Genomic DNA, 10,129 nt, shown 5'->3' with positions numbered 1-10,129 from the left:
GAATGTCAGCAATTTGGTGACTATTCTTATTAAAGGTTGGAATAAAAATGCACTGCAAGTGCCCATTATTATCATTCTTCCCATCATGCAATTGCCCATTATCATTTTTCCCATCATGCAGTTGCCCTTTATTATCATACATCCCATCATTAACATAAATACATATGTCATCTTGCTGCAAAATATCTGATGTAGAGACATCACCTCTGGAAATGGACCGAAGTCTGCCCAAAATAGGGAGAAAGTGTCCCGTTTCATGCTTATTCACGCCCTCTAACATTAATTGGATAACCTCTTTTGGTGAGCATACTCTTCAAAACCTCACATTTGTCCAAGAATGCTTCAAAGATGCTCACCATCCAGGCTGCTCTAACAAATTGCGCTTTGACTACCGCCCTTTGCTATTTAAATGGATGAGCACTGTCATAATATAAAAAACTGTTGGAGTACATTTCCTTCCTAAAAACTCAAGACACAAATACCTTATTACAAACATATTTCATAAGCCATACATCTAAATAGGAAATCTTATTATTATCTACAGTATGTGTAAAATGTATAAAAGAGGTTGTGTTATTAATGTACTCTAAAAAACAGCAATCTCTCCCTCAGGCCATTCCAGTAAAGAAAGATGTCATCCAAAAACTGGGTATACATTTGGCAAAAGCCAAAATAGAGAGAGTAATACAAACATTTGTTCTCCCATTGTAACATCACAATATTTGCACAAGGGCTCCCAACATGCTGACCCCATTGCTACCCCTTCAACTTGTTAACAGAATTCCTTCTCAAATAAGATAAAATTATTAGTTAATACCAATTCTGTTAACTGCTCATAGGTATTAATCAGAGTCTACTGAAGCCCTTTATCGAATAGATATTCACAAAACCACTCCACACCCAGTCCATGGAGTATAACTGTATATAGATTTTTAATGTCAAGTGTAATAAATATACCTTGGTCGTCAAATTTCATAGAGTTTAACCTTTTCAGGAAATCCCATAAAACCTTACATAAATTGGGTTTGCTCATTACAAGTTCTTTCAACCTGATGTCAAGAAACTTAGCTAACGGGTGTGTAATGGACCCCCTTGCATCCACAATGGGGCACATGGGTGGTTGTGCAAGATTTTTATGTATTTTTGGAACCCCAAAAATCACTGAGGTTCTTGGGTGGGCCATGTTTAAAAAATTATATTCATCTATAGAAATAATCCCTTCATTAAACAAATCCTGCAGATACCCTTTTACCCTCCTATAGGCCCCATTCAATTTATTCAATAAAGATCTCACGGTTTACTATCATTTTGCTGATCACACTTTGTGTGATTCACATTAGTGCGAATCTACCGATTTGGTAGAATCAGAAGAACGAATGCCAGAATGTAGAAATTTACAACAGCGAATGCAATACAGCATTCACTGTTGTGACTTTCTACATTTTCATACAGATCGCAGTATAGTGGAGATCGGGAAATGTACCCTTTCCTTCACTATAGTGTGATCCCGAAGTTTGTATATCTAAGTAGCAGGGGGTGTGAAGGCACAGCCCCACACATGGGGGGGGTGCAGGGGGGCCTGCCCCCCTGCAAAAACATTGTGTTATTGTTGACCGGAAGTGTAGTATTTTCGGTAAAGTCGACATTTCTGAGATACTGACATTACCGAAAATACTTCCTTCTACATTCTTTTAGTTCGCTGTTCTGATTTCCGATAGTGTTTTTCGGAAATCTGAACACTCGCAGAATGTCGGTTTGAGGAAACGATAGTAAATCAATCTCACGTAAGTATCCCTTGACAGAATTTCCCTCATCTTTCTATTGTAATCAATAGTATTCATGATCACAATACCACCCCCTATCACGTTTCATGATTCTGATACTTTTATTATTTTTCAACATTTTCAATCTCTTTAACTCCTCTTCCTTTAAGTTATTTGCCCTATTATCAAATTTCACATTCTAAATATCAGTTTCAATTAACTTTTCATACAAATCTAAGGTAGAAAGTACTGGGGGGATTGAATGTACTTGAAACACTTAAGGGGTCAATGGTTGAATTCAGACCATGAAACATAATACTGAAATTAAGTTTCCTAATAAAATGTTTCAAATCAATGAGTGTATTCCCTTTGTCAAAAGATTTTTCCGGAATAAAGGTCAGTCCTTTAGAAAAAAGGTCGCAATCTAAAATATCAATAGGCAAAGATGAATAATTAAACACTTTAAAGTCTTTCTCAGAGTTTAAATATACAGTCATAGGTGGTAAAATGTCATTATTCAATTCACATGCAGACCATTCAATACCATGGTTCATCTCCGACCCCGAAAATTACCCCTCATGTTCCCTCTCAAAGCATTTGAGTACCCCCCCAACCCCTGTTGAATTGTTGTTGTCCTCAAAATTGGTTCTGGCCAAGGTTGTGTTCCCTCAGCCATTCTGACCGTCTAAATGGGGGGTATTCCTCCTCGTCTAAAAAAACTTCAGTCACACTGTTCACATCCCCTCTGTTGTTATTATATTTAGAATTGACTTGTTCCTGTTGTTGTCCTTTCCCCCAAACTTGTGAGTGGAAGGGCTCAGGGTAGGCACTATTCCGATCATATTTAACCTTATCTCTCTCAATTCTTTTCATTTTCCTATTTTTAATGTTTAATAACTGGTGTTCAATGCTTTTAAAAATGCAGACATAGTCATATTTATTCGCCCCATACAACGGGCCATACGCAATAGCAATATCCAATTCTGTCGCCTCCCTGCATAAAGAATCAATCAATTTATCCTTATACTTAATGACCATCCCCATATATTCGAACCCATGCTGATCAAACATTTGCAAACATTCTTTATGGAAAACAAAATTAGAAAGCAAGACATAGGGAATCGCCATATCCAAAGACCTTTCAGTACAATTTTAAGTTTGAGATATTCCTTGAAATGCACATTGTCCAGTTAACAACTTCTTTATTTTCAAAAGCAACCAGTCAAGTTTAGCTAATTTGTCAGTATAGTTAAAATTACATACTCGTGCATCCATAGATAAGTTCAAACTAGAAGCCAGCCAATCGTTTAAAACAGGAAAATCCTCATTAACACCAATATTAACCAAAAAATATTCATAACCCATATAATTCCTGCAAACCCTACATGGAATTTATGTGTTTGCATGGTGAGTAGTAGCATGGACATTCTCCAGGAGAGTCTCACCCAAAGAAATGACTGGTGCCTGAAATATGGCCTCAAACTGAATGCCAAAAAATGCATCATCATCCCTTTGGGGAGAGTGACATCTCCACAAATTATCACATTGATAATAAGGTCCTAAGTATGCAATCAGTTGTGAGGGACTTGGGCATCCAGGTTGATAGCAAACTGACTTTTGACCATCATAGTGCCTCCGTTGTACAGAAAGCTTTCTACATGGCCCACCTCATTAGTAAGGGTATCTCATCCAGGGGCAAGGTGGTCATAACATCCCTGTATTATTCCCTTATAAGACCCATTGAGTGCAATACCCCTTTCGGCATTTACTTCACAAAGCATATGCAGCAGCTGGAGAGACCACAGAGGTTCCTCACCTGGAGAATCCAGGGCCTCAAGCATCTACCCTATACAGATAGGCTAAAAGCCCTCTCCCTCTACTCAGTCTCCTACAGACTCCTCAGAGGTGACCTCTGTTTAGCATATAAAGCAATCTCAGACCCTGCCCTGATTGGACTGCTGCATATCCGCAAGTCAAGCTCCACTTGAGTAACCCGCACGTGCAACCTCAAATGTGTATATTGAATAGGGATACACAGATGAAGTTTATTTATAAACACCGGGAAGGAGGACAGGTGAAACACTGAAATGTTCTACAGATGAGGGCATGTGAAAGGAAGACAGTTGCAGCAGGAACACTAATAACATCACCACATGGCACAGTACAGACTGAACAGTGACAAAAGTATATTATGTGACTGTCACATAAGGTGACATAACAATGGAGAGGATGTCTATGTGATATAAGCATCCAGACATGAACAATGGAGAGGACATCTATCAGGGATATTATATACAATTGGGGTTGGGTTCATATTGTGAAGCCGTGGAAACTGATTTGCCTGAATATGCCTGTATTGTCAGCAGAGGATTCTAACATGTGGGACAGAGTTACAGGCTCATGGCCAACAGTAAAACCAGCATGCACAATCATGAACAATATCAGAATAATACCACCAGTAATACCCATGTCTCTGACACAGCATATGTGATTCTGAGTGAGCATAGATGGTTCTGCACCAACACACTTGTACAACTTTTATGACATGTCAGCGTCTTTGACTGTAATCAAGCACACTTTGCTAACACTAACATATGCTGGAGGTGTGAGAAGAGACACTTAACATTATGATCACTACAGGCTAGTTAACTGGTGTGCATGGCATGATTTATATATGGCACAATCCGCAGTCATAAATGTAAACTATCAATGTCATTAAACAGCTTTGTATGTATATTGAGTCCATCACAGAAACAGATATCACACATGCATGTAGTATTACACCTTGATGGGTGTTTCACACTATCAGATAGCAATGTTTATGTAAAAAAACTAATACCTAGGTAGGCACAAATACATATGTGACAACTCATTGTGCCTAACATGGTACACTTCAGTTACACATCATTGGAAGGTATGTAGGGAGGGACATGAGGAAGGGTGCATTGTACTCAGATACTGATGTGGTAAAGGCTGCGAACTATGAACGTATTATAGCCTTTCATGTGTTGTTAAATTGCCAATAGGTTTGCATGTGAGGATGGGCACATGAGTGTGTGTGTCCTGTGATGGATGTGCTTCCCATTTGCAGCTTGTTCCTGCCTTCTGCTTACAGGAATAATATGAACCTGATTCCATGATCTGAGAGAGGATAAAGAAAGCTGAAAGATAGTACCAGATGATATAGCTGCAGAAAATTAGCTTTATACTGGAAAGGTTGTCTGCATCTCTCTGTAGTGGGAACACAAATATGGGAAATATGTTGTTTGCCTGCTTCGTAGAAAATCATTGTTAGTCAATGTCAAAAGGGGTACTGTAGTGAAGAAATATGAGGAAAAGTCACCATCTCCACAGCGCCAAACAGCAAACCACTGATTATACAGACAATAAAAAAGTTATTTTGGAGAAGAATAGCAGAAAGGGTCACTATTTACAGTCAAACATGGCTAAGGGGAATTGTTCAGAGTGGCACTGCAGTACAAACATCATACCAGCCTAAATGTTGTGCAATTTTCAGAATACAAGTGCCCATTGTCTGAGTTAAGAACTTCTTCAGCGGGAAATTCTCATGGAAACTGGAGATCTGGATGCTTTGCAGTCATAGTAAACTTAGAAATATAGACTAATGTTATTATGCCAAGGTGAACAATACACAATAAATTGGGAAGGAAATACAGAATAAGGAGCATATTTCTACATATGATGAGGAATGTACACAAGAGAGGGGATAAAGTCAACAGAACCAAGGAAAAGGTGGGGGGGGAGATACCTTGTAGTTCACCCTCAAATAAGAAAGGGACAAACATTTACAGTGGTGGTATTTTTATCCTCTGTTTCGCACAGAATCTGGGCATCTTGGGGCAATGTAGAAATTGCCTCATGTACACAGACAACCCTCTCCTCCTACCAACGAACACTACAACCTGTGAGAGATGCACTTATCTAGCCAAACTGGAGGTGAAGCTCTCTCCAATCAAGACTGAACTTGACAGTCAAGAGTAGAAGGTAAACACTTGCACCACACCACACTCATCACATAGTCTCACTAAATCTACACCACCAAAATCCACACATATAAATACAAAAACATTTGCTGAAGCTCTCAATAATAATCTGCTCAAGCAACAGATACCTCCAAAGAAGAAATGCAAGCAACCTCCAGCCCCCAACACAACCCAAATGACACATAGCCCGCAGACTTAGTGTGCCACTCAACCACAGCCAATAAGGCAAAACTACGTACCCAATACACTAGTCATAGGTGACTCTATAGTCAGGCACACTGATGTCCCACTCACCAGGCTAAACAAGGAGAAGGTTACTGTCAGCTGCCTGTCAGGTGCCAGGATCCACCACATAACCCAGGCATTCAAGTCACTCCACAAGTACAGATATGACTCTGTCATTGTCCAAGTTGGTGTGAACGACCTGAGACGTACCTCCCTGGACTACATGAAAAGAGACATGGAAGAGCTCTCTGATCTTGTAGCCCAGGCAGGTATGACCCTAGCCCTGAGTAGCATTCTGCCATCACCCAGAATGATGCTGCAGTACAAGGACAAAATGATTGACTTCAACAATTGGCTAAGCTTCTGGTGCCATTCTAAAGGGATCCAGTATCTGTCTGCCTGGGATGACATGGTCGACAGACCACGATGCTTTGCCAGAGATGGCCTGCACCTGTCACCCCTGGGATTCCGGATACTGGCTAAGGTTCTTGCCGCCCCTATAGTGCCTTTTTTAGGCAAGGTTAAAATGATAAATTCACCACCATAACAGGAACAGGCAAGCAAAAACTGAGGGTGATGCTACTCAATGCTAGAAGTCTAAATCTCAAAATGCACTCACTGGAGGCACTCCTTAAAATGGAGAACATCGATATCTGTGCAGTGACTGAGACCTGGTTCAAGGCTCCAGAGAGCACCCCTGCACTACCAGGCTATAACTCATACCACACTTTTCGGCCATGTAACCTGGACCGGAACACCAAAGGCAGAGGTGTGTCCATATTCATTAAGGATATCCACACCTCCAGGCTAGTTGCTCAGCATAATGCAGCCGAGGTTATCCAAGTGCAACTAAATCTGGGCAAAACTGTAGTCCAAATTGTGGCTTGCTACAGATCACCCACCATGCCCCAGGATTCCCACTCCTCTTTTCTTGATGTACTGGAAAATATTAGGGTTCAACCAAACACCCTAATAATGGGCGATTTCAACTACCCCACCATTAACTGGGAAAACTACTCATGTACTAACTCCTACACTCAACGCTTTCTGGAATTCATAAACTCCAATGCCCTGGATCAACTTATCCACACCCACACCAGGGGCAACAATATCCTAGATCTAGTCATTACTAACATGAGTGACCGGTGCTCCACACCTGACGTCAGCGCCTCATTGGTCCGATCCGACCATAAGCTAATTACCCTAGATATCCACATCCTGCCCCCACCCCCCATTAAGGAAACCATGGTAAAAAAATTCTCCAAAGCCAACTTCATGCTTCTTAAGACAGAAGTGGTGAACTTCATGACACCCATACAGATGGACAATACAGCTACGACTACTGAATCCTACACAATTACACTTTATAAGCACTTACATGAGTGCATGGATCGTGCTATCCCAAACAGAACCAAGATGTTATCCTCCAAAAAAAGGAAGCCAATCTGGTGGTCCTCTGCCATAAACAAACTGTACAACAAAAGGAAGAAACTGTTGCAAAAGAGAGTAAAATCCCATGAGTGGAGGAGCTCCCTGGTCAGCCTCAGTAAGAAGCTGCGATCCCTGATAAAATCCTCCAAAGCTAGTTATGAAAACAAAATTGCTACTGGTTCTAAAGACAACCACAAAGCATTCTATAGCTATGTCAAGAATCTCAATGGCAACACTCAGATCTGCTCTGAGTTACAGCACAATGGCACTAAATATACAGACCCAATTGGTATTGCCAACATCCTGGCAGATAGGTTCAGTGCTAACTTTACCCCCCCTCTCACCCCCTAAAGAGCCCATATCAATACCGGAAGAATGCAAAGTTCCTATAATCACAGCTGCACAGGTAAAAACCACACTCTCCAAAGCCAAGAACACAGCATCCATGGGACCAGACACGAACTACAGAATGAACTGGCACCCCACCTAAGTACCATGTTCAATCATAGCCTCACCTCAGGCTTTGTTCCTGCTGAATGGCACACAGAGATAGTTATCCCAATCCACAAGGGGGGAGCCACCACAGACCCCGGGAACTACCACCCCATTAGCCTGACGAGCCTGGTCTGCAAGGCCATGGAACGTATCATCATGGAACTTATAAACAAAGACATTGGTAATCTCCAAACTCTGGACCCCACCCAGTTCGGGTTTGTAAAAGGCAGATCATGTCTCCTAAACCTGATAGACTTCTTTGAAGCAGTCACCAAAGCCGTAGACAAGGGTAAGGTGGTTCACACAGCCTATCTAGATCTTGCCAAGGCTTCCAACACCATCCCCCACTCTGGAATTATAGATAAACTCACTATACTGGGTATAAATCCCTATGTCACAAGATGAGTTGCCAACTGGCTTACTGACAGAACCCACACTGTGAAAGTAGCAGACTCCAAATCCGACTTCAGACCAGTGACAAATGGAGTACCACAGGGTTCAGTCCTGGGTCCTCTCCTGTTTGGTATCCACTTCTCCGAAGTACAGGCTAACACAGAAGGTCTTTGGCTAATGAAGTTCAAAGATGGCTGCAAACTAGGAGCCATAATCAAAACTCCTAATGATGTGGACATCCTACAAAAGGACCTCACTGAGACAAATGCCTGGTGTCAAAGCCATGGCCTCAAGCTCAATGCCAAAAAGTGCATTGTCATCTCCTTTGGTAAAAACTCTGTACCCATGAACTACAACATAGGCGGTAGTATATTTAACACCGAAAGTGTGATAAGAGACCTTGAGACACAGGTGGACAGCAGTCTCTCCTTTGATAATCACATTGCCACAGTAGTTAGGAAATCCTTCTACATGACACACCTCATCACAAAAGGTTTCTCATCCAGAAAAAAAGAGGTAATTGTTCCCCTCTACTCATCACTCATTAGACCCATTATAGAGTACAACACCCCTTTTGGTATGTACCTCACAAGACATCTACAACAACTGGAAAGGCCACAGAAATACCTCACAAAGAAGATTACTGGCCTCAAACAGATGCCCTACGCAGACCGTCTCAAAAAACTCCAGCTTTATTCCATCACATATCGCCTACTCAGAGGTGATCTCTGCCTAACATACAAAACTATGTCATACCCAGAGCTGTTGGACATGCTCCACTTAAAGAAATCACAATCCCTCCAAGCTACATGCTCTAGGGGCCTAAACTTTGTCACCACAATAAACAGAACATGCCGGAGGGATAGATTCCTGCCCTAGAGTCTTCACATACTCTGGAATAAACTACCTATCTACGTCAAACAAAGCTCCTCATTAGCACTCTTCAAGAAAAATCTTGATGATTGGATGGGAAATAGGAAATTCACCCTGGGGATCACCTCTGTGGCTCTGCCCGACAGTGGCACAGGAAAATAATTTTCTTGAGTGGCAAAAGCCAGGGTACATTTTTGGCTGGGCTTGTATAGGCCCCAGGGCCGATAGCCTAGTACCTACCTATGAACCTATGAACAAGGAGACTAAAAGACAAGGAAATGACATTTACAATAATCACAATGGGAATTCAAAATGGTCAGTTGTTGTTTGAGACCTGAATATAACGTAGGAAATGTATCACCTTACAAACATCCAGGGGTGACATGATTTTGTGTTCTCTATACAGAATAGGCTTGATGAAGCAAGCATTGATATCCATATGGAAGGATTTGAATTGAAGCTGAACAGGAAAGGTTATATGAATTAGAAGTGGATATCGTCTGCCAAGATATGACCACTGCACCGTGCAGTCTGCAAAATATGGTGTATTATAGCCATTAATAACCAAATTTCAGTTAGGATGTAAGTTGAGCTAATTTGTAACAATGCTTGATTATATTTGACTTATAGTCATAAACAACTTTTCTGTACTTTCTTAATCTCATGTTAACACAGCAAGGTCCACTTCAGGACACATATATTCACCGATTCATGGATATCCCAAGGTCACTAAGTCTTATCACCATTCATGCCCTGCCAGTACCCTTCATAAGACAGCAACTCCTTTCTCAAGGTGGTCCATACTGGTCAATCCTGGTATAAATCTGTGAATACCTATCCAGTCATTTAGTTTTGTTTAAGAGTCTCATTGCTTAACTCACAGGGAAAGTTCAGTCCAGATGTTTGGGAGATGCTGAGTTATAAACTTTTCCCTCCCCTGTATTG

Source organism: Protopterus annectens, chromosome 3.part1 (assembly GCF_019279795.1).
Source record: "Protopterus annectens isolate FY-2018-M chromosome 3.part1, PAN1.0, whole genome shotgun sequence".
NCBI classification, from domain to species: Eukaryota; Metazoa; Chordata; order Ceratodontiformes; family Protopteridae; genus Protopterus; species Protopterus annectens.
Note: the sequence above shows the minus strand (reverse complement) of the source record.